The sequence below is a fragment of the Agelaius phoeniceus genome, chromosome W (assembly GCF_051311805.1).
Source record: "Agelaius phoeniceus isolate bAgePho1 chromosome W, bAgePho1.hap1, whole genome shotgun sequence".
NCBI lineage: Eukaryota > Metazoa > Chordata > Aves > Passeriformes > Icteridae > Agelaius > Agelaius phoeniceus.
In genome coordinates this window covers 2994872-3018923 of record NC_135301.1, presented here as the reverse complement: position 1 = coordinate 3018923, position 24052 = coordinate 2994872, and positions in this window count along the sequence as shown.

Sequence of the window (24052 nt, the reverse complement as noted above, 5' to 3'; positions counted from 1 at the left end):
CAGGACAACAAGATAGCCATCAGGTTTTTGCATGGAGGGTTGTACAGGACCTTCAGTCAAAAGTAGATCAGTATGGTGTTAACTCTTTGCAGGTGATGCAAGTGAGTCGTGTTCTAAATGCTAATGTACTTGCACCTTATGATATTGTTCACCTTGCTATGATTCTGTTTCAGCCAGTGCAGTATGGTGTGTTTCAAGCTACCTGGAAACAAATGGTTGAAAGAGTAGCATTGGACAATATGCAGTTACCTCAGCACAATCCACGTCATGCTGTGGGAGTTGATGCCTTGCTGGGCAATGGACCGTTCTCTAACCTGGATTTGCAGGCAATATGAAAGTTCAAAGACAGATGCCTTGGAGATATTTGGGGTTGATAGTCACCAATACACAAATTATGCCTCAACCTGTAAAATTGGACATTGATATTAAAACTGCTGTTGACATACAGAAATTGGTTGGTGCAATAGGTTGACTTTGGCCATACTTGGGGATAACCAATCATCAGCTGCAACCTTTGTATGACTTACTTTCCGGGATAACTTCCTCTACCAATGAGAGACATTTGACTGCTGCAGCAAAAAAGGCTGTAGAAGAAATTGAATTGGCCTTGACATCTAAATTTGTTACCAGGATAGATGTTTCTGTTGGTGTGCAATTATTTATTTTGAGAGATGATGAAATACCATGTGGATTGTTGTGTCAATGGAATGATAAATGGGAAGATAAATTGCATATTTTGGAGTGGATATTTTTGTCTTTCAGGTCACGAAAAACAGCTCCAGGTCTGTACGAACTTTTTGCAGACATCATTATCAAAGGTTGCAGATGCTGCCATGAAATCTTAGGCCATGATCCTGTAACTATTGTCATACTGGTACAACAATGGTATTTTGAGTGGTGTTTTCAAAACAATCATGAGCTGCAATCTGCTTTATCTTCCTTTACAGGTCAAATAGCATATCATTTACCTTCTCATCCTATTTTGAATTTCACTAAGAGGATTCCTTTTCAGGAGAAACAACTTTGCTCTTCTGTGCCAGTGGAAGGTGCAACAGTTTTTACAGATGGACCAGGAGGAACTGGAAAAGCTTCTGTAGCCTGGAAGAAAGATGACCGCCTGGAATATGAAGTAATGGTTCAACAAGGGTCTCCTCAGTTAATTGAACTTTGTGCCGTACTCTTGGCCTTTACCTTATTTCCTAGTTCTGTAAATATAGTTACTGACTCTGTTTATGTTGCTAATTTAGTGAAGCAGTTGGATCAAGCTGTGTTGTATCATGTAAAGGAGAAACCATTATTTGTTATGTTGTTGAAATTGTGGACCATTATTCGTAATCAAAAGCATTCTTATTTTATTGTGCATATTCGTAGCCATACATCGCTACCTGGATTCTTTGTTGAAGGTAACACCTATGTGGATTCCCTTGTGGCTGCCTCAGCAGTGAAAACAGTGCCTAATGTGTTACAGCAAGCTGTTCTATCTCACCAATTTTTTCATCAGGGTGCTCAAGCACTACGGCAGCAATTTAAATTATCACATAGTGAAGCAAAGTCAATTATTTCTTCTTGCCCTGATTGTCATATGTCTCATGTTTCACAATATTATGGTACTAATCCTAGAGGCTTACTCCCTTTGCAAGAATGGCAAACAGATGCTACAGAAATGCCTGAATTTGGTCATCTAAAGTATGTTCACGTCACAATTGACACCTTTTCTTGTGCCATGGTTGCCTCAGCATTGGCAGGTGAAACAGCTCAGGATGTTATTCGTCATTTTTGGCACGCCTTCTCCATCTTAGGCGTTCCATCACATGTAAAGATAGATAACGGCCCGGCATATGTTTCAAAGAAATTGCAAATGTTTCTTCGTGCCTGGGGTGTTGATCATTCTACTGGTATCCCTCATGCTTCGACAGGCCAAGCAATTATTGAATGTGCTCATGGTGTGTTGAAGCACCAGGTACAAAAACAAAAAGGGGGAATGCAGGGGGAGTCACCTCAAGTGAGATTAGACAAAGCCGTCTATGTCTTAAACTTTTTGTGTCCTTTACCTGACTTACAGTGTCTCCTATATTCTACCATTTTTCATCTTTGAATTCAAAACAGCCAAACTTTAAGAAAGGTATTAAGGTATGGGTAAAAGATTTAATCACAGGAAAGTGGACTGGCTCATTGGAATTAGTAACATGGGGAAGAGGATATGCATGTGTTTTAACAGAAAATGGCCCTTGATGGGTCTCTGCCCATTGTGTTAAACCTTATTTGGGGCACACAGGAAAGGACAAGATGGGTGGTTCTACAGTGGGAGCAAAATGAGTAGGCAATTGCATTGGTTATTAGGTGGATGGAAGCATGGATCCTCAAGGAATGTGTGGTAAAGATGGTAATTCAAGACAGAGTAAAGGGAGTTATAAGCTTACACTGAAAATCCAAAAGTTAAGTTAGTGGATGTTACTTTTGCTTCATTTCTTTGAATTCTCTTATAGAGAGGTTGGTAGTACTGAGAAATGTGTCTTGTACCATTTCCTTTTGCAAGGCACCGATGGTCCCAAAATAAGGGAATTTGATGCACCTAAGGGAGAAGTGTTGCCTTTGCATAGGGGTCGAATTAGTAGCTGAAGTCCACACTTTGAGCAACTAGGTTGATTGCCCATTATGATAGCAGCAACCAGTTCCAAGGTTAAGTGGATGCTACTTAGTTCTGAGTGGTGACTAGGCAGATGACTTGGTCTCTGACTCTGCATGGGAGAAAGTTATTTGATTAGAAGTGAAGGTGTCATTCTGCTACGAACGTGTCATCTGGAAATTGAGAGGTCTGTAACCGTATTTGAAGATCTGTTTTTATGTGCTTTGTTTGTATATGAACCTTAAGACTGTGAGGGTGTGTGTTGCGGAGTTGGTAGAAGTTGGTTATCTGTAAGTGAATGAAGAATGGATCCTCCATCTGCTTGGATTTTTGCAAGGGCCCTGCAGAAGTCCTTAGCAGTTGTATTTGCGGGTAAAATACAAAAAGGGGGAATTATAGGAAAGACATTCTGTGCTGTTCTTGTGAACCAGAAAAGGCTTCCTGATGATAAGGAAAGCCCCATATTCCTCCCAAGGAAGACACCAAGGTTATCACCATGGAGACATGATGAAGGAGAGAAAGTAAAGAGATACGGACTCTAGCTGGCTCACAGAATGATGTGGCTCCTTGGTCACCCACTGAGAACTTTTTTTTCTTTCTTGTAACCACTGGGCAGTGAATGTGTATGTTAAGTGAATGTAAATATCTTGAAAGAGTATAAAAGCAACATGTTGCTATAATAAATCTCTCTTGCACCCTTTTGATGGAGCCATGGTACTTTTTGCTGTGTTGTGCTCTATAACAACAGTTCAGAGGGGTCATAACCAAGACAGCTGACCCAAACTGACCAAAGGGATATTCCATGCTGTATGATATTGAGCTCAGGAACAAAAGCTTTGTGAATTATTTCCTTTTTGTTTTGCTTGCATGAACACCTTTTGCTTTTCCTATTATACTGTAATTATCTTGATCTCTGAGTCATCTTGCCTTCCTTACTTCTGATTTCTCCCCATCTCATGTGTGAGGGAAATAAGCAGCTGACTGGATGGGTGTTTGGCTGTTGTCTGGAGTCAACTCACCACAGTTCTTTTTTGGCACTCAGCATGAAGTTTCAGATAATAGTTTTGATCTGACCGTGACATAACTGTTGTAGTTGTTAATTGTCAAGCTTCTGTGCTGATCATGGACTATGCTTTCTCTCCTGTTTATTAGACTTCAGGACATCTTAGTGACTGCTTTTGGCTCTTGTTTTTTGCTGTGCTACTTATTTCTTTATTTTGCTGTGCCTAGGAACTTTTTAGCTCAGACATAAAAGCTAAGGGAGAGAGGAGGAAGGGGGCCATTCGCTATTCTAAGTTTGCTTTCTGGAGAAACCACAGTGCATGCTGAAGCCCTGCTTCCTGGGAAATATCTGAATATCGCTCACTGATGGGAAGTTGTCCTAGGTTACAATATAAAGATATATTCTATTCCTATCCTCAAGAGCTATTGAAACCAGGAGGGGCATTGTTTTTTTCCTTATCTCCTGTTAATGGGCCCATCAATGCCATGCCACATGACTCAGAAATAACTACCTCCAGGAGCCATTTCTGTTTAATGGACCCACCACATGATTTATAGAATGATAAAAGCCCATTGTGAGATGCTCCGCCCAGGGGGGAGGAGCTAAGCATCCCCACCTGGATATAATCTGGGGTTTTGGGACACAACAAGCAGTCTTTCTGCTGGATTCCCAGAGGAATGGTCATCTTTTCTTTTCCACTGGATTTTTAGAGGGAGACTATATCCTTCTACAGGATCACTGCTCCAACAGAACCACATCTGCCACTCCAGGAGGACTGCAGCCACCAATCCAACTGGACTGCTACCAACACCCAGACCAACAGGGTGTCAGGTTGTATTCTGATTTTGTCAGTGGTTTTTCTTTTGTATTATTGCATGTATTTTGGTTTTCTTTTTCCCTTTTCCTAATAAATAGTATTTCTGACTTGGAGTCTCTCACTGGTTTTACTTTCAAACCAGAACAGAAGTAGAGATTAATTTTTTCTTTTGCATGTGCAAACTTTTGCTTGTCTTTTTTTTTTCTTTGCTTTAGTAAACTGCCTTATCTCAACCTATGAGTTGTTTTCCATCTTTTTCTCTTCCCTGTCCCACTAGGAAGGAGAGTGATAGAGCAGCTTAGTGGACACCTGGCACCCAGCCAAGCTCAAACATCTATAATTTATCTGGTGGTGGGGAAGTCCCAAAGAAGTAGTGGGGGGAAATCCCTGGGAAAGTCCACAGAAAACAAAATCTCTTGGGCTTATATTCACTCAGGTTCAGGTGGGAATGCCCAGGTACCTCCCCTGGGACTGTTGCCAGATGAAAAATCATTTGCATCTGGTGAGTTAATGCAATGCTTATTCTTCAAAAGCCACTGGCCTATGGAACCACAGGATTATTCTGTAGGAAGAACTGGAAAGAAGCCAGCCGAGCTGTGCTTTTACCAGTTCACCAGGCAGTCAGGTATGACTTTCGGGTCACTGACTACCAGGGACCAGCAAAGAGACCTCCAGGACAGAACACATGCATAAAGGGGAGGGAACATATGTTAATGATTTTGGGGAAATGATTATCACATGTATGCCTAGTCCAGGAAAATCAGTGAAAATGTATGTAAAACATAGTATATAATCGGGAACTTTTTGGGTACTCAGCATGCACAGTATTTTGGAGGAGATATCCCCTTGTGCATCTGGCTGAATAAAGAATGCCTGCTTCTTAATGCTACATTAGTGTTAAGGAGTTTTTATTTTTACCAATTTTTAGTAACAATTTTGGCGACCCAGATGGGACTGATAGGAAAGATGGGTGCTAATGTCTTTACAAACAACTGGATGCGTGAGGGTCTTTAGGAGAGATGGGTGTTTATGCCTTTGAAATGGGTCTTAATGTCTCTACCAACCTCAAGATGCAAGTTTGTTACAGAACCTGGACAGTTTGATTGCAGTTTGAACTCCTGAATTTTAGGGTAATAGACAAATGTGTCTGTACAAAGTCTAGTGCAAAACCCAGATAGTTTGAACTTCTGAACTTTGGGGGAATGTCAGTGTTGAGTCAGAGATGACACAGAGTTGTATTAGAAGGCAAATGGTAAAAGCCTCATTTATTTGACCCTCTCCCTTTTTTAATACCTTAGTTGCTACAGGTGGACCTGATTGGTCATTTAATCAATACATTTCACATGATTGGTTAATTAAGAAGACACCCTCTTTATGAGCAAAACAGTTTGTTACAAAACACCACCTGTGGATTGTTTGCATTTGATTATCATTATTTCTCTCCAGCTCCCTAAAGCCTCCCAGACCAACTCTTTGGAATGTTTATCTATCTTTCTCTTTCTCTGACCAGTCTGTTATATCTACAGGGGAAAATTATAGGTTCAAGGGGGGAATGTGAGGTAGGCAGTTTGGGAAAGCTGTACCTTCCTAGTACCTCAGCCAAGAGGGAAAGAAGAGGGCAACATGCAGCCAGGAGTTAAGGATAAAAGGAGGCTATATCCTCTGAAACCTCAAGAGAGAAACCCCACGGGCATATGCCCCAGAGGACTCTCTTCCTTTATTCGAATGAAGTTGCAGGACTCGTGTTTCCTTTATGAACCCTGGCTTTTCATAGTGTGATTTTCCCCACAGGACCCACTCCTGAATTTCAATGGATCTGAGGGATGTGGGACCTCCAGCTGACACTGAGGGATTCTTGGGGAGAACCTGCAAATCCCAGACTGAAGGAAATTGGAGCGAGACCACTGGTAAGATAAAGGCATTCTTTATTTTAAAGGTGTTAACCTGCCCATAAGATGCCGCAAAAGCTTCACTGGGTTGGGTTTAAAGATACTTAAGGTGGGAACGGGGAAAGGTTAGATTCCCTTCTAGGAGCTCCTAAATGGTAATTGGTTTGGAATACCACATGGTTTAAATGGGGAGTGGCTCATCTAGGGAAAGGGGGGATTCTGAATAAATCCCCCCTAGGATGCATATTAAAGCATTGGGGAAAATTGTGGGACAACCCCCTCACTCAGAAACAATTGGTTGAATATTGTAATAATTGGTGGCTGAAGTATACATTGGCAATTTGTAAATAAAGGGGATACTGGAAAAGGAAGTATCCCCAGGCTGGGGAAAAGCAGATGGGAAACCTAAACCCAGCTCTTCAAACTATCAAACTTTAAGTGAAGATGAAGAATTCCCCTGAAGAGGACCAGGAGAATCATCCTCAGCTGAGCCCCTGGTTACATTATTGCTGGGGAATTAAAAGGTAAACTTTTTTATTTGATACAGGAGCAACTTATTCTGTATTGAATATGTGCAGAAGAAAGTTTAGCTTGGAACCTGTAAGCGTTGTGGGTGTGACAGGGAGGAAAAACAGGACTGTTTTTACAACCATTACCATTTAAATTAGGAAAACATTTGGGGACACATCAATTTTTATATATGCCTGAATGCCCAATCCCCTTGTTGGGGAAAATTGGATCCTTAAATAATTTTCCTGGATGGGGAAATACAAATTCAAAGACTTGAATCAAAAGCCATAGAGGCAAAGATTTTTATGTTACAGGAATCAAACGAGGTAGAAGAAATCACAGAGGAGGCAGAGAATGCTGTAACCTTGTTGGTACAGGCAACTGAGATGCCTGGATGATCAAAGATGGTCAAACTGGTGAGGATTACTCTCAAACCTGAAGCCAGACCTGTAAAGCAAATACAGTATTCTATTAAGTGGGAGGCAAGGAAAAAGTTGGAGAAGCTTATAAATATTTTTTTAATGTGGGTTATGGAAAGAGTGTGAGTCAGAATGTAACACACCAATAGTACCAGTTAAAAGAAAAATGGGGAATAGAGATTAGTACAAGATTTAAGGGCCATTAATAAAATAGTACCTGATATTCATCTAGTAGTAGCTAATTGTTACGTGGGGTCACTGTTCAGAGACAGGGATGACACAAACTCTCAGAAATCCACGCAACAACAGCAATGGTTTATTATGGAAGCTTGCTTATATAGGGGGTTTGAAACTCCTGGGTTTAAACCACTGATTGGTCTGGTTTTAACACTGCCCAGCTCTTTGACCAGTGAGATGTCTGCAGCTTAGGACGGAACATGATTGGGTGAAGTCCCTGTTTGGGTTTGAATGTATCCTATCATTGTTCACCCAGAGACCGGTTTATGGAACCGGGCTGGATTTCTTATTTATAGCCGAATTAATTGCCCAGCCACAGACCAGCTGTAACAATTCCCCTTTTCCTTTTTATTAAAAAATGCAAAATGTTCTCTGTTACCTTAACTGCAAGGGCTCTTTGCAGGTAGGATGACACAAATAGCATGAGTCTAATTTGAATGAGGCCTTCTATTTAATTTGACAAACCTAGCTTCCCTAGCTAGCGATGTGTTCCATGTACCACTGGAGTTGCAGCACTCACTTCCAAGAGCTGTTAGGCAAGATCACAATCCTTCAGGCTAACATGCCACAGGTTAACTACTTATAGTTTCAAGTTACAACTTAACTCTAAAAACAAGAAACCATTTAACCCTTAGAACTGTTAGAAAAAACCCAACTACCAGTGTCACGATCCGCTAGTACAAGCGGGAGTCACAATGGTTCGTTTTACCGATCTCAGAGTGCAAAAAGCAACACAGAGGGGATTTCAGTATTAATCAAAACAAATGCACCTTTTATTGAGTGCCCACAGCAAATGCGATAGAAGGATTTAGAAAGGAGATATAGGATAGTGAGAGAGAGAGAGAAAGAGGGGAAAGGGTATAGCTACCAACAGAGAGACAAAATCCTCATGGTCCGGCCGATAGATCCATCTTGTCACGTTGGGGAGAATCTCAAAGTCTTGGTTAACTCAGGGGTCTATTATAGTCCTCCACCGAGGGGGGAACAGGTAAATAACAATGGAGAATAAGTCTGTAGAGAACAAGTACAGACAGTCCAGCTTGGGACCCATTGTTTCAGGACTGGTTTCTATGGGAAACCAGTCTTGGTCCAGCAAACACATCTGCAGGCAACACTTGGCAGACATCCTGCTTCAGTCAGGCCAGCGCCCCTGTGTTAGAATTGTAAGAGTCTCAGTCCTTGGTAGGGGGCTTCAATTCTCCATCCTTGACAGTGGTCGTGAGGCAGATGAGGAATCTTCCGTGGGGGGATCAACAGAGTTACCTCAGAAAGTTCATTTGGCCAAGAGGTGGGGAAATTCATGGGCTATTGTGATGAGTAGGGATCATGAAGCAGATCTAAGCATACAGAGCAAGCCACTAATTGCCAGTCCCTGCCCAAAGCAGTGTACTGTGGTGGCACAGCAAGCACACCTGCAAACAATCACTTGGCGAGCATCCACCCTCAACCAGGCCAGAAGTCCAGTCAGAGTCTTCAGGGTCTTAGTCTCTGTCCTTGCAATGATCGTGAAGGAAATGAGGGAAACTTCAGACTGTCTCTTACAACCAGACAATTTGTAAACAGAAAAAACAGTTTGTAAACAAATAAAGTCCTTATATGAACTTCAAGAGTGTCAGATTTCCATGAGGTAGGTAAACAAGTTGTTTCAATCACTGTTCCACACACGGCTCCACCACGTCTGTTGAGGAGCTATCAGAGGGATGCTGCTTGTGGTTCTGGGCAGGACATAGGGCAGGACAGACACATCTGGCAGGTACCCAATGCCTTCCGGTGTCCGTTGAAACACACGCATATCCCCATCCACCAGTAATGAGATTCCATGGGCCTCTCCACTCCCCACCTATTGGTGATAAGGTCTCGCATCATTACCTTGGGTCTGGGCAACTGATCATCGACAAATGATTGTAGTGATAGAAAGTGATTTAAAATGACTGGGTTCTGGGACTTTTCTAATACTCTCAAATGATTTCATGTATAGATAGCTTTAGCTATCCTGCTCTGTGGGAATTCACCACACATCCCTCCCTTTTGTTTTTCAAGTTTGCATTTTAAAGTGCCATGTGCTCTTTCCACGATGGCTTGTCCTGCTGCTAATTTGGGAATACCAGTGTGGTATGACACACCCCAGAGCTGTAGGAAATGTCTTGTTTTCTGTGAAATGTAAGCAGGACCATTGTCTGTTTTGATGGTACAGGGGATACCTAAAGCAGCAAAGGTGGAGTGCCAATGTGCAATGGCATCCTGACCTTTTTCTCCTGTGTGTACTGTAATCCTTATTGCTGATGAAAAAGTATCAATGGATAAATGTACATATTTTAGACATCTGAATTCAGGGATGTGACATCAGTTTGCCAGACTTGCAAAGCACACAGTCCACGAGGGTTTACCCCCATCTGCAGTGGTGCAGTGTGGCCTTGGCAGTCAGCACAGGTGCTAACAATATTACGAGCCTTTGTGTTTGACAGCTGGAACTGCTGTTGTAAGGCCTGAACACCTTGGTGGAAGAAATCATGTGATGCCCTTTGCTTGTGCCAGCATATCTGGCTGCGGTGCTGTCCAGGCAGGGCCAGCTAGCTTATCTGCTCGAGCATTGCCCTCTGTAATGAAACCTGGTAAATTTGTGTGACTTCTGATGTGTAATATATAATAGGGGCAAGTTCTGGCTTGGATGGTATGGCACAGAGTTTTTAGTAAGTCAAATAGTTTTATATTGTCAATTTCCTTTAGTGATGCATGATCTAATGTCTGTGTGATATCAGCAACATAGGCAGAATCAGTCACATCATTTAGAGGAATGTGGGGAAAACGTTGGAATGCCATAGCTACAGCCCATAGCTCTACTAATTGATCCACTCTGATATCCCTCCAACATTTGCCACTCACCTTCCTCGTTCCATGTTACAATGGCCTTTCCTCTTTTCCCAGAGCTGTCAGTAAACACTGTAATACCTTCTAAGGTTGTTTGGCTATTTAGAGGTTTTAGAGATAGTGCAGTTTCCCCACTTCAGCAATCTATGGTTTGGTAAATGGCAAGCGATTTCTCCAGAAAACTTTTGCAAAGCACTTTGCAAGGTGGTACAATTAGCAAAACACCATTCAAACTACTCTTGTGTCACAGGAATAATAATTTGTGAAGGATCACTAGCATTCAATTGTAAACACCTGTGACGACATTTGATAATTAATTGTGCAATTAGCTCAAACACTGTGGGTGCTGTCTTTCTTGGTTGGTGAGGTAAAAACATGCGCTCTAGAATGGGCAAAGGGTCAGGCCAGTGTGTATTCCACTGTATACTAGTACCAGTAGGATAAAAATTAACAATGAGAATAAATACAGTGATACACACCTCTGGGCATATCTGGTGGACTTGTCTGTTTGTGATAGCTTGCTCTACTATTTCCAGAGCAGCTTTTGCCTCTGGGGTTAATTTTCTGGGGGAAGTTAACTCAGGATCACCTTTTAAGAGGTCAAATAAAGGTGTTAATTGTGAGTTGGTCAATCCTAGGTAAGGTCTGATGTCGGGTTTGGCTGTCTGTCTCTGCCCCGACACGGGTAGGGTGGTTCTTGGGTGGCACGCGTTTCAAAGGACGAGTCTGGACTCTTCAGCTTTTCGATCTTCAGATTGTTTATTGTTTATCTACAAAATTTTCTGTCTGCCCAACAGAGGTCTGATCTGCAAGGCAGCCAAGGGCACTCGTGACCACCCACGAGGCGGTCATGTCTTTTTATACTAAAATCTACGTACATGATATTTACCTTTATTTTCCAATACTTTTCACCCATGTTGGCAAGTGCACCTTCACCATAAACCAATCCCCAAGTGCCAACATCACCACAGGAGATGGAAGACAAGAAGAAGAAAGAAGAAGGACGAGATACGCCCTGATCCCTCCATCTTGTCTCCATAACCCCCCTGTACCAAAAACCTTAAAGTTTACATTTCACTCTCTAAATGTGTCCCTTTTACACCTTTCACTCTAAAGTGATTCTCATGTCCTCAAATTGCTGTCACTTCTGTGGATGGATCAAAATCAAGCCACCAAGCACTCTTGGCAACATTCCAGGATTTCCGAGACCCCCAAGGGTTCTCCTGGCATCTCTGGACATCGGGAACGATGTGCTGAGTTCCCACAGTCTGACCCAGTTGATGGTACCCAAAAGTTTTGTGCATCCTTTAGTGTTTGGATTTTGGTTGAGAGTTGGATTGCTTGTGGCTTTATAGTCTGACCCATAATTTTGAGTCCAAGTGATAGTATAGGGATAAAATGTTTCTAAAATCATGGAATATTCAGGGGAGTTAGTAAAGGAAGGATAGGCCTGGTAGGCCCTGGGAAAATGTTAGGCTGCACCTGTATAATCATTTAATGACTATGATAAATGATATGATTGTTAGGTGTGATGATTGTTTGGTAATTGGATATAATTATTGTTTAATCATAACAAGAATCATGAGAAACGATGTTGGGGGGGTTTGATGGAAATTACAAAAATCCATGCTTGGATTAAATCAATGTATACATTAGAACAATACAAGTTTAATAATTATTATGTAGTTATATAACAATAGGGGTATAAAAACATGTTCATCCTGAACCCATGTCGTAGTCAGATTTGGGTCTGTACCCCTGACACCCAGAGCTCTTCAATAAAAGTGCCTACATATAATCATTCTGTGATTATGTGTTCCTGAACGCTAACACAAGGTACTTCCAAGGTTGCTGCTGTACCTTTTCTGGTGCTACTTGCAGCCTAAATGTTTTTAATGCTTGCAACAGGCTTGGCCGAATCTGTGAGAGTTCCTTTTTTGTTTGGGTTGCTGTCAAAATGTTGTCCATGTAATGATAACAGTACGCCCCTGGAAATTGTTCAGTCACTGATGAGAGTGCCTGTGCAACGTACTATTGACAGATTGTCAGACTGTTTTCCATGCCTTGGGGAAGGACTCTCAATTGATAACACTCAACTGGTGCCACGTTATTAATGGAAGGTACTGTAAAAGCAAATTTTGGGGTATTGTCTGGGTGCAATGGAATAGTGAAAAAACAATCTTTCAGGTCCACAATAAGGATGTCCCAGGAGGGAGGTATCATTGTAGGAGAAGGCATACCAGGCTGCAATGTGCCCATGCTGTCCATCACAGAGTTAATTTTTCTCAGGTCATGGAGTAACCTCCACTTACCAGATTTCTTTTTTATAACAAATACTGGGGTGTTCCAAGGGCTCGTAGATGGCTCTATGTGTCCTTGAACCAGTTCTTCCTGTACCAAAGACTTAAGGACGTGTAACTTCTCTTTCTCGAGGGGCCACTGTGGTACCCACACTGAGCCATTTTAGAGCTAATGTGGGATAGTGTATGCCCTCTAATACAGTGGCCCCTGTTAAAAATCTGTCCCCACCCAGACTTCCCATGCAGACAAAACCTCCCTCCCCCACAGGTTCAGTGGTGCAGCAGTGATGTAAGGCCAGATTGTAACTGTTTGGCCCTCAGGATTTTTGATCAACACAGGATTGCTGCTCAAGCAGCTCTGTGTGGTCCCTCCGAAGCCAGCAACAGCAGATCCCGCAGGTGTAGTACGCCACAATGAAGGCCACATGTTGGTAGAGATGATAGTGGCATCTGCCCCTGCGTGAATCATCCCACTTACCTCTATCTGCAAAGGCTTTGCTTTAGGCATCATAACAATACAAACTATGTTAGGTCTTTGATCTCCTACTACCTCAGTCCAGTTCACCTGGGGCTGTCCTGTTGCTCTGAAGCCTTGATCTCCTCGCTCCCTAGAATCTGTTTTGGGGACAGAAGACTTAAAAGGGATAAGTTGAGTAATTCTGTTTTTTTCAAGGATAGTCATGGGTGGAGTAGGGGTGGAAACCATTGCATGTATTTGTCCAGTAAAATCTGCATCAACAACACCAGGGTGCACAATGATACCTTGAATTGTGGCACTGGACCTTCCAATTAACAGTGCACTCAATCCTTTCCCAATAGGCCCCTGAGCCTTGAGAGGGACCTTATGTACTACTGAGGAGTTTATGGTTCCTGGGATTGAGGTGGAAACATCCATGCCAGCTGAGTCTCTTGTTCTTGCTGTGAGTTGGTCACACAGGTTTGTACTGGGGGGTGGGAAATTACTTGTGTCATCATGCATTTCCCTTTTGTGCTCGGTTTCCTGTTTCCCTGGTTCTTGAGACATTAACCATTAACATGAAATTTGGACCTGCATACCTTGGTTGCATGTCTGATCCTGCCACATCGGTTGCAACTTTCATTTGCTCCCTTCTGTCCTTGAAACATCCCCTGTGGAAAGGACTTTTAGGGACAGTTTACATTCAGGTGGCCTTGTTGTCCACATTTGTAGCAATGAGGTGTTACCTTTATAGCAGCTCCTATAGACTCTGCTAACATGGTCATGTTATGAGAATTAGATCCAACCTTAGCACAGGCATTTATCAATTCATTTAGTGATGGATTTTCATTAGGGAGCAGTTCTATAACCTTTCAGCAGTCCTCATTGGCATTGTCCTTTGCTAACTGTAAAATTAGATGACTTCTGACCTCAACATTAACAATTTGTTTTTCCATAGCATCTTATTATCTCTCTATAAACTCTACATACGGTTCTTCAACTCCTTGTCCAATTTCAGAATATGTTTGGGTTGGTTTTGCCATATTAGTTACTTTAAACAGTACCTGCAGTCCCAATTCCTTCACCTGTGCTAGTATTAATGGATGTAGCCTGGCCTGGAGTCTTCGATCTCCTGCTGGCTGTAGACCTAGAAGTTGAGGGACCCCTGCCTCATAACATGGGTCCTCTCACGGAACCTTTAGATTTTTTAACTCCTGTTTTTTAGCACTGCTTTTCCATGCAGATTTGAACACCATATATTGAACTGTTGTAAACATTAATTTTGCTAGTTGCTTTATATCAAAGGGAGTTACTTCCTCAGTGGTTAGGAATCGTAGCATGTTAGCAACGGCAGTGGAACCTAAACTGTGTTTGGCCACAAGCTGACGCAGTTTGGAGAGAACTGGCCATTGAAAAGGAGTATACTTGTCAGAAGTCGTTCCGTTGCCTCTTATTACTGGACAAACTCCCAGTGTCCAATCCTCAGGCTCCCAGCCCCCCCGACATGGGTACATCAATGAGTTCTGCCCCCTCATAGTCCCCAGTCACAATAGCTGCAAGCCTTACCTTTTGCCAGACACTCACAGAATCAGGCAGGGCTGTTGGCAACAAAGCGACAGCGGTGTTATCGCGGTGTTCTGCAGGGGGACAATGGCTCTGGCTTTCTCTGCTGGTATCCCTTGTGTCCCTTGTCAGTATATAGTCCAAGGAAAATTCCAACTCTGGCAGGGGCGGAGTGCTTGGGACAGGGAAGCCACTTCCGGGTATTACATCTCCAGGAGCTCCTGGTGATGCATTTCCTGGACCCGCGCATGGAGACTGGGTCAGAGGTGCAGCCACGCCCCCTGGGGGCTGGGTCACGTGGCTGAGTTGCGCAATCTAGCATGCTGCCTGCGTGGCCACCAGCAGCCACTGCAGCATGTGGAATGTGTGGGTTCCCTCCGTTTGCTGGATTTTTACCCCTTTCTGGGGCTGTGCCACTGGCCAGGGCACTGCCTGTGCACACCGAGATAACGGCACTGCGTGGGCTCTCACCACCCACCGGGATTTGGCTGTCCCTCCCGGCTCCACCATGCGTCTAGGCTGTTGCATAATTTTGCACGTGGTGCCCATTCAGCACCGCACAGCACAGCGTGTCCGCTTCTCCTGGCACCCAGTCCTCACCACGTATCTCAGTTTTTATGTGCATTATTAAGTTCAGTATAAGCTTCCAAGGTCTTAGGATTTTAACTGCGCTTTTGTCGCCTTTGCAAGCTGCATCCATTATATATTTACCAGTTTGCATCCAAGTATGTATATCTAATGCAGTCTCTTTGGTAGGTTCTAACCCCCAATTTTTAATCCATATTATCAGATCTTGTAAAGTCTCTTCTTCATAATCTATATCTCATTCCCTTAGAAAATTGGTCCATACCTGCATTGCTGAGTGTTCCTCCAAGCAGATGGATCATCCCATGTTTTCAGTGGAGTTTTTCTTCTATTTTAAAGGGGTATATACAAAGGAATCCGGATTTGAACAGCTTTTTTACTGTAGGACAGCTCTGCACATTGTGTGTTCTGGACAGCTCTGCCTGCATGTCTTTTGATTATTTCTTCAGCTTTTTTGCTGTTTTTTTTCCTATGGCTCTGCCAGCTCACTGGCCTGTCTTCCCCTATTCTGCCCACAGGAAATGGCTGAGTGGGGTCACTTTGCGGGTCACCACGTGTTACATGGGGTTGGTGGTCAGAGATAGGGATGACACAAACTCTCAGAAATCCATGCAACAACAACAATGATTTATTATGGAAGCTTGCTTATATAGGGGGTTTGAAACTCCTGGGTTTAAACCACTGATTGGTCTGGTTTTAACACTGCCCAGCTCTTTGACCAGTGAGATGTCTGCAGCTTAGGACGGAACATGATTGGGTGAAGTCCCTGTTTGGGTTTGAATCTATCCTATCATTGTTCACCCAGGGACCGGTTTATGGAACTGGGCTGGATTTCTTATTTATAGCCAAATTAATTTCCCAGACACAGACCAGCTGTGACAGCTAATCCATATACACTCTTAACAGCACTGAAAGGGAAATACAATTGGTTCACAGTGCTCAATCTTAAGGATGCCTTTTCCTTGTCTTGGTTTAAAAGACAAATGTCTGCCAAGGAAGGTAGGAACCTTCTTGGAATGGAAAGATTACCCTCTCCCTCCAAATTATTATAACATCAAAATTATGGGGCTTCCAGGCAAAAATATGGAAAAAGGGATAACAGTTCTTTACTAGCAAATATATATATATATATAAAACAGGACAAACAATAAACAACTAAAAACCCCAATAAGAAGTTTCCCCACCTGTTAAACACCACTTTCCCCTTTGGTGTAGTTATGACCACAACCAGCAGCGGAGTGATGGCTGGGGTGACCTGCTTGAAGCCAGCAGAGGGCGCTAGCAGACACCAGTGAGGCAGGGTAGGTGATGATGTTGGAGAAAGGGTTCTGGTGGGGGATAGTCCTGGTCTTAGGCAGAAGTCCACCCATTGGCTCTGAGCTCCTGAGCAGCAGGGAAGCAGGGAAGAGCAAGCAGGCTTGCAGTGCCGAGACTGTGGCATATTGAAATCCTGGCGCCTAACACACAAAAGCAGCTGTGGACACCACACCACAGGAAGGCGTCTGGTGGGGGATGGTCCTGGTCTCAGGCAGCACCCCACATGTTGGCTCTAGGCTCCCGAGGGGCAGGGAAGCAATCAGGCAGGTTTTGGTTGCAGTGCCAAAAACCACAGGGCAACAGTATCCCAGGCCAGATACACTCACTGTCACCCACGTGGCAGCCCTCCTCGATCACCGAACTGGAAGAGAGGGGCAGTCCTGGCCCCACCCCCTGCAGGATCCCAGGCTGAACTTAAACTTACACCTCCCACCATATCACCATATCCCCCAAGCCGCAGGGATCTGGAACCGGGGGGGGGGGAGTGGAACAGTGACAATTCCTGACACAAATGGCCATGGGATATCCCCAGCACCATGAGCCACCCCTGAAGACTCTCGTCTTGACCCAGATAGAAATTGTTTGCTTTTGAGTGGAAGAATCTGAACACTGGGGCAGAAGGCACGGCTGACATGGACTGTGCTACCCCAGGGCTTCAAAGTAGCCCCACTATATTTGGCAATCAGTTGACAAAAGAAATTGAAAAGTTGGGGAAAAAAAAAAAATCTGGACAGAACTTTGCTATAATGTGTAGATGATATTCTGCCAGCAACCAAGACTGAAAGGAATTGCCTTGATGCTACTGTAAATCTGTTAAATTTCTTGGGATAATCTGGATACAGGGTGTCAAAGAAAATGGCAAAAAATAGGCAAAAAACCAGTAATAGATATTGGGTTTGAGATCTTGCAGGGAAAATGAAACTTGGGAAGCAACAAAAAACAAGCCATTTGCCAGGTTCCAGAGCCAAGGACTACAAGCCTTCTTAGGTATAGCTGGATGGTGGCAGTTCTGGATTACCAGTTATGGGGTACTGGCAGAACACTTGTATGGTCCTCCACCAAAAAATATGTGGTATGGACTCCTGAGAGTCAGAGGCCCTTTAAGCCCTTGAAAGAGTCTTAATGCCAACCCCTGCACTGGGACTTCCACACTTAACAAAAGTATTTGAGTTATTTGTGCATGGAAGAATGCACATGGCGCTAGGGGTATTGGCACAGCATTTGGGGTCATGGAAGCAGCCTGTGAGGTACAAGTAAAGAATGACCCGGATGCTTGAGAGTGGTATGTTATGAATGGAGTGAGAACTTAGAAAAGTTCTGCCTTTGACACAGATTTCTGGCAGTAGCTCTGTTTCAGGCAGCCTGCACCCCAAATGTCTCTCGTTCACAAGTTCTTAATAATGGCTGATTAAGTCTATTATAAAATGAATTATTTATTGACTAGACACAAGATTAACCGACAGAAGACTAAATAGACTTACTTAGTATACAGGATAACACAAAAAGAACTAGTAGATAAAAATACAGTGCACGATAAAAGGTACTGATACCTTGAGAGGCTACCTAGAACAGAGGCTAGAGAGTGTTAAAGGAATAGAGTAGGTATTTATTAAAAAGGCCTTCAAAGGATACACTTTGGGCAGTACAAGAGCCTGGCCGAGGCTACACCCAAGATGGGTGACGGATCACATGTTTTCACACTTCTGTAAGTTTTGGTCCATTTACATATTAGGGTTAATTGTCCGGTTACAGCTTTAGGTTATGAAGTCCCATCCTCCTAGATTGCTCTCCTCAATTTGCTGTTTATACTTTTTGGGCCTGAAGCTGCAATGGTGTCCTTGGTTCTCAGGCTGGAAAAGGATTTTTTTCTCTAACTAAACTGTGAGGAGAACTTGCTAACACTTTATATGAAATTCAGTTACACATTAAGGCAGTACAGAATCTGGATAATATGAAAGCTAAAACTTAAGGCATCACTACCTATATTATAGCTTGTGAAGAAATGGTATAGGTTAGGAGTCAATGTAGCTTACCACCAAATTGATGATGGAGTACACATAGAGTCCTTTCACTCACTTCCCAGGAAAGTAACCACAAGTTTGCACCCAAACTTGGGGGAGAAGCCCTACACTTTTTCAGGGTGTGTGTAGGAGACTTCTGACTTTGTGAAAGTTTGTGTGGCTTTTATAGTTTGTAAAGTGAAGTGTCTGTCAGTCAGAAATTCCAGCAGCTTATATCCCTACATGTTGCTCTAGAGGCAAGATCTTTGTCAGCTGGGAATTCCACCTCTGTGACAGAGATATCTCACTAGCTAGAGATAACTCCCTACTATGGCCCTGGGTTATCTCACCAATTCATGTGAGGGGGAGAATGCCTGGAGCTATTGCACGAGCTGATGAGCTGATAGACAGAATAGATAAGATCTTCTGTGATAGGGGGGAAAGTCCTTCCACATTCCACCCCTTTGACTGCAGTCACTTTACCTCATGGAGTGGTAGCACAGGTATCACTTGCTTCCATGCTATAAAAGCATCCACTTTCATATGTGTATGCCATTGCTGAGTGTTTTGATACACATTGTTCTACACACTGTTGTCCTAAGCATCACTATTTCTTTAAAAGGTGTTAAACATGTTATTGATATTGGTGAGAAGCACCTGCTGTTGTTTCAGTTTATGTATTTTATGTATTAGATCATGTGACACAGATATATTAAAAATTATTAGTGATAAACCAAGTGATTACAAGACAGCATTAAATTATGTGTGTTCATGATAGTTGGGGACAATCCAATGAGTCACTTTACTTGTGTGGTTACAAGTCTGTTTAGGTCAGGATGTTCCCCACCCCCTGAGTCTTAAAATCATAGGAGGATGAGATGCAAATCAGGAACAAAGAAGAGTTCATGGAAGTATCTTCTTGGTTGTAGTAGTTGGATGGGTTCAGTAGATGGTCAGCAACTCCTTTCACGTCCATTCATGGTTCTTAGTTCAGTGTTCTCCTTCAGTGAAATTCAGTATTTTGCATATTCTTGCTTAACATATCAAGTGTTAGACAACTTTACAATAACCCAAACAAATACTCATGTATTATATAATAGTCTGATTGTCACGGGGAATCAAAGATGTAATGAAACTCAATTGTTTCTACCTATTTAGCATATTACTCCAGTGGGGAATTTTATGCCTTACCCTGAAAAGACAGGAAGGAGATAAACAAAACTGATTCTATAATAATATGAAAATTCAAGTTACATTCAGGGACAAGTCTTTTCTACCCACTGTCAGACAGAGTGAAGACACAAGCATTCCAAAGCAATATTTACAGAAAGGTACAAAACATATACAAATATTAACAAAACAATTAAAACTATCAATCATTTTAGTACTTCAATAGTATTAATTAAGATTTTTAATACTATGTAAACAAAGTTAAATCTGTTCTTCTGGGACCTCTTTAAAGCAAATGGTTGTTGTCAGATTTACACATCTTGGTAAATCCAATTTTGCAAATTTGGAATAGAATCCATGTACCAAACATTAATGTCAGAACTATGGTTATTACACCAAGCAGTCTTGCCACATGGCGGTAGCTGCAGAGCTTTTAACCCAGGAAGAACGAAAGGTGATATGGACCCCACATCGTAATAGCTGGATTGGAACAAAAAAGAATACATTCGACATGGCCAGCAGGATGCTGAAATACCAGGTTGCCCTGTTGGAGCAGGACTCTTGAACTTAATCTAACCACTGCTTTGAACCCAGCCATGTTTCTCCAGGCTTCAGAAGAAGTCCAGAGACCTTTTTACCATGAGTGACTGGTAACCACTGAACAAGTGTGTTCTAGCAGACCGGATCTCAAGAGCAATCCCATCTGGGACCCAGAATTAGACCTACACACAGGTAGGAGCAGCATGGTACTAAATGGAAGATGGGCAGCTGTGGTAACCTTGACCCAGGTAATAGAAGTCCAGGCTTTACCTATTAACACATCAGCACAAAAAGCAAAATTAACAACTTTACACTGAGTACTAGAAATCACTAAGGGTAAAAGGGTAAACATATGCACTGATTGAAAATATGTCTTTGGAATAATACATGCACATGGAGCCATATGGAAGGAAAGGGGATTCTTATCAGCACAGAATTGTCCTATTAAGTACAAAGAAGAAACTAGTCAACCTCTACAGTGTGCAAAAGCTGAAAAAAGTGGCTGTGATGCACTTAAAAAGCCCATCAGTTTGAAGACTCCCCAGTTAATACAGGGAATCAGCTAACAAAACAGCTAAAGAGGTTGCTGAAAAAGGTATTCTTGCACTAATAACTAGCAAAAACTTGAATGTCCTGGAACAAAACCCAAATTACAGTAATCAGGACAGGCAATTAGCCCCAGCATTAGAAGCTATGGAAAACCCCAGCAGGTGATTGGTAACTTCATGTGGGCAGGTAATTTTACCTCCTGTCTTGGTTTGAAAGACAGGTGCCTGCTAAGAAAGGCGGGAGCCTCCCTTGGAATGGAAAATGTAACCCTCTTCCTTGTGAATTAGTATAATTTTGAAATTAAAGGGGCACTTTCCCCTTTGGTGTAGTGATGGACACAGCCGACAGGGGCGCTGGTGACTCTCGGTGGGCAGGGCAGGTGCGATGATTCTCCCAAGGCTGCAGGGGACGCTCCGGTGCGAGCTTGGGAAGCATGTGGTAATGGCAGTTTGACCGAGACAGGAAGGGATGGAAGAAAAGCTTGCTTCACAAACCCCCTGGGGCAGTCAATCCAGGTGCCTCAGCAGGACTCTTGTAAGCAGCAAGCTGGAAAGGCAGAAATGAGCAAAAATCCCGGAGTGGTGGACAAGATGTATCAGAAGCTCTGCAGCTGTAGCTGAAACTGAAGGACGTCTCAGCAGGCAGGGGGTGCAGAGCTACAGTGTAGCAAAAGCTCAGAGCAGTGCCGAAGAAGCGGCGGGGGCAGGGCAGCGTCGCCCCGGCTCCGAGCAGAGCAGGGAAAGGCGAGCTCGGGATCCCAGGATTTTCTCCCTGAGGTACCCGAGCAGATGGTGAAAAAGTCCCAGTGCTACGGCTGCTCTTGCGAGCAGAGCTCGCGGCGGAAGAAAGGCAGCAGGAGATGGAACCCCGCAGTGGTGATGAATTCTCCCCACATCAACGGCAGCCTCTCTCCCCTCTGAATGCCGAGAGCACAAGCGGGCTAGCGGCTGCACCCAACCCCTTTTCCCCCATCCATATCTCGCGGTATCTCTACCCTCCACGGGAAAACTCAGGTAAAGAGGGAGTAGCCAGCTGCACCCTTCCCCTGAGCTGACTTCTTCTGTCTCTCTTAAGCATCCAGTCGTTATTGTCTCCTAGTGAGAGGAATAGCGGGTTTGTCTTTACAAACAAGCTGTGGGTCTGCTGGTAGATAAAACTAACACTGGGAGATAAAAGAAACAATAGGAAGGCTTTCACTGATTGATGAATGGAAAAAAGATATTTGCTTTTACAAATAAACTTTAGGTTTGCTGATAAAGGAAATTAGACATTGAAAGATTAAAGAAACAATGGGGAAGAAAAACCCCTAAATTCCGTAAGAATTAAAAATTAAAAGGGAGGCTTATACATTAGAGGGAAATCTTCAGGAAATCTTCGGTATCAGGCGTATTGAGGAGTCTGTACTTCTCAAGTACCTCAGCCAATGGGGAAAGAGAGAAGGGAAATGCGGCCGGGAAATTAGGATAAAAAGGAGGCTGCATCCTCCAAACATTCGAGAGATCCCAGGGGAATGCCCCATGGCCTCTCCCTTTATTCGAATAAAGCCAGAAAGGACTCCTCTGTTTCCTTTTTGGACATAAACCTCTGGTGTTTGTGGATTAATTTTCCTGATGCTAGCAACACTTAGAAAATCCAGTTCCACGGGGAGTTGTCATGGGTAACCCAAAATCTTATTGTATTCTGTATCTGTGCCCAAAATTGTTATTGTCTCTTTAAGACCCTGCAGCCAGGAAACAGACAGGGTGGTACCGTGGATGGTTTTAAAGTCCACTCTAGCAAGCATCTCACACTCTTTAGGCAAGTGATTTTTGCCTTGCTGACATTTTGGTCTTTGCTTAGGCAGAGGCTTTTTATCCCCTTTTTGGGTTTTGGGGTTTTTTTCATCTTGGAGAGACTGCCTTGGGGCGAATTCCACAGATGCCCGTCTGTTGCTGCCACACTGAGTGGAGTGGCCCCTGCTCCAGCAAAGCTCCAATTCGCTAACAGTGTCCAGCTGAGAAGAGAATGACTATGGAGTCACACCAGCCCAGCTTTCTTGCCTTGGCTGTCCTGTAGTCTCCTGCTGCGAGGAAGGCAAAATCCTTCCATGGGTTTCTAGCCCTTGATCTGGAGAATACCATTCAGAGCTCCAGCTGTTGGGGAGATAAGCAGAGCAGAGCGGGACGGTGGGGGAAGGTTGACACCACATCTTTCCTTTGTCCTTTGAACTACACGCTGGGCTGCGGAGCGCCATCTTGGGGGGTCCCCAGCATTTTGTGTCTCTCTTTGTTCTGGATGAAAGGAATGAGAGGGATGTATCTTTACAAACAAACTGTGGGCCTGCTGGTAGATAAAGCCAGATACTGACAGGTGAAAGAAGCATTGAGTGGAACCATAAATTCCATAGGAATTCCACTAATTGACACAGACTATTGCTTAATGAGAAAAAAAAGTTCACTCTTTAGAATTTTTTTAAGTTTATTAAGGGATAAAAGGGATAAAAGGGATAAAATCCAGTGCTAGGATGTTTGGCTATTTGGCAAAAACATACATTAACGTAAAACCATATTCTCTATATACTGTTACATTACAGAGGTGTGAAAAATGCATATTATATGATTGGCTCTTCGCAAATATTAAATTGAATACTATATGTGTTATGTTGGAAAGTTATGCTGTATTAATTATTTTAGTAGTGCTGTATTAATCTTTTTAAGTATAGTGGTAAATATAGTTTTTAGGCTATAGCATAATATTAAAATAGAAACGATGTGATGTAAGATACTTTTTGTAACTAGCTCAAGGAATGGATAAGATAACCAAGAAATTCTTTGCTTAAAGATAACAGCAACAAGACCCCATGATTCTAAAAGAAGAATTATTACCTCCTTATCAGGACAATTCAGACTTCTTCCAGACTTCTAGGAGCCAAGAAATTGATTTACAAGATGAGGGGGGGAGAAGAAATTAAGCAGAAGACACCCTTAATTTGAAAAGAATGTTTGATTCATGTATGAGATATATGAAAATGCAACAGGCTATTGCTTTTAAGGGTTAATCCTTTGTTTGCGAAGCGTGCTTTTGTGGCAGAGTGCAAAAGCATACGGATGTTCGTAATTCTTTGCTTTTATTGTCTTTTATTGTCCTAACTTTGATTGACCAAATTCTTATTGTCCTAATCTTTATTACTATTTTATTACTATTAAACTTCTAAAATTTTAAC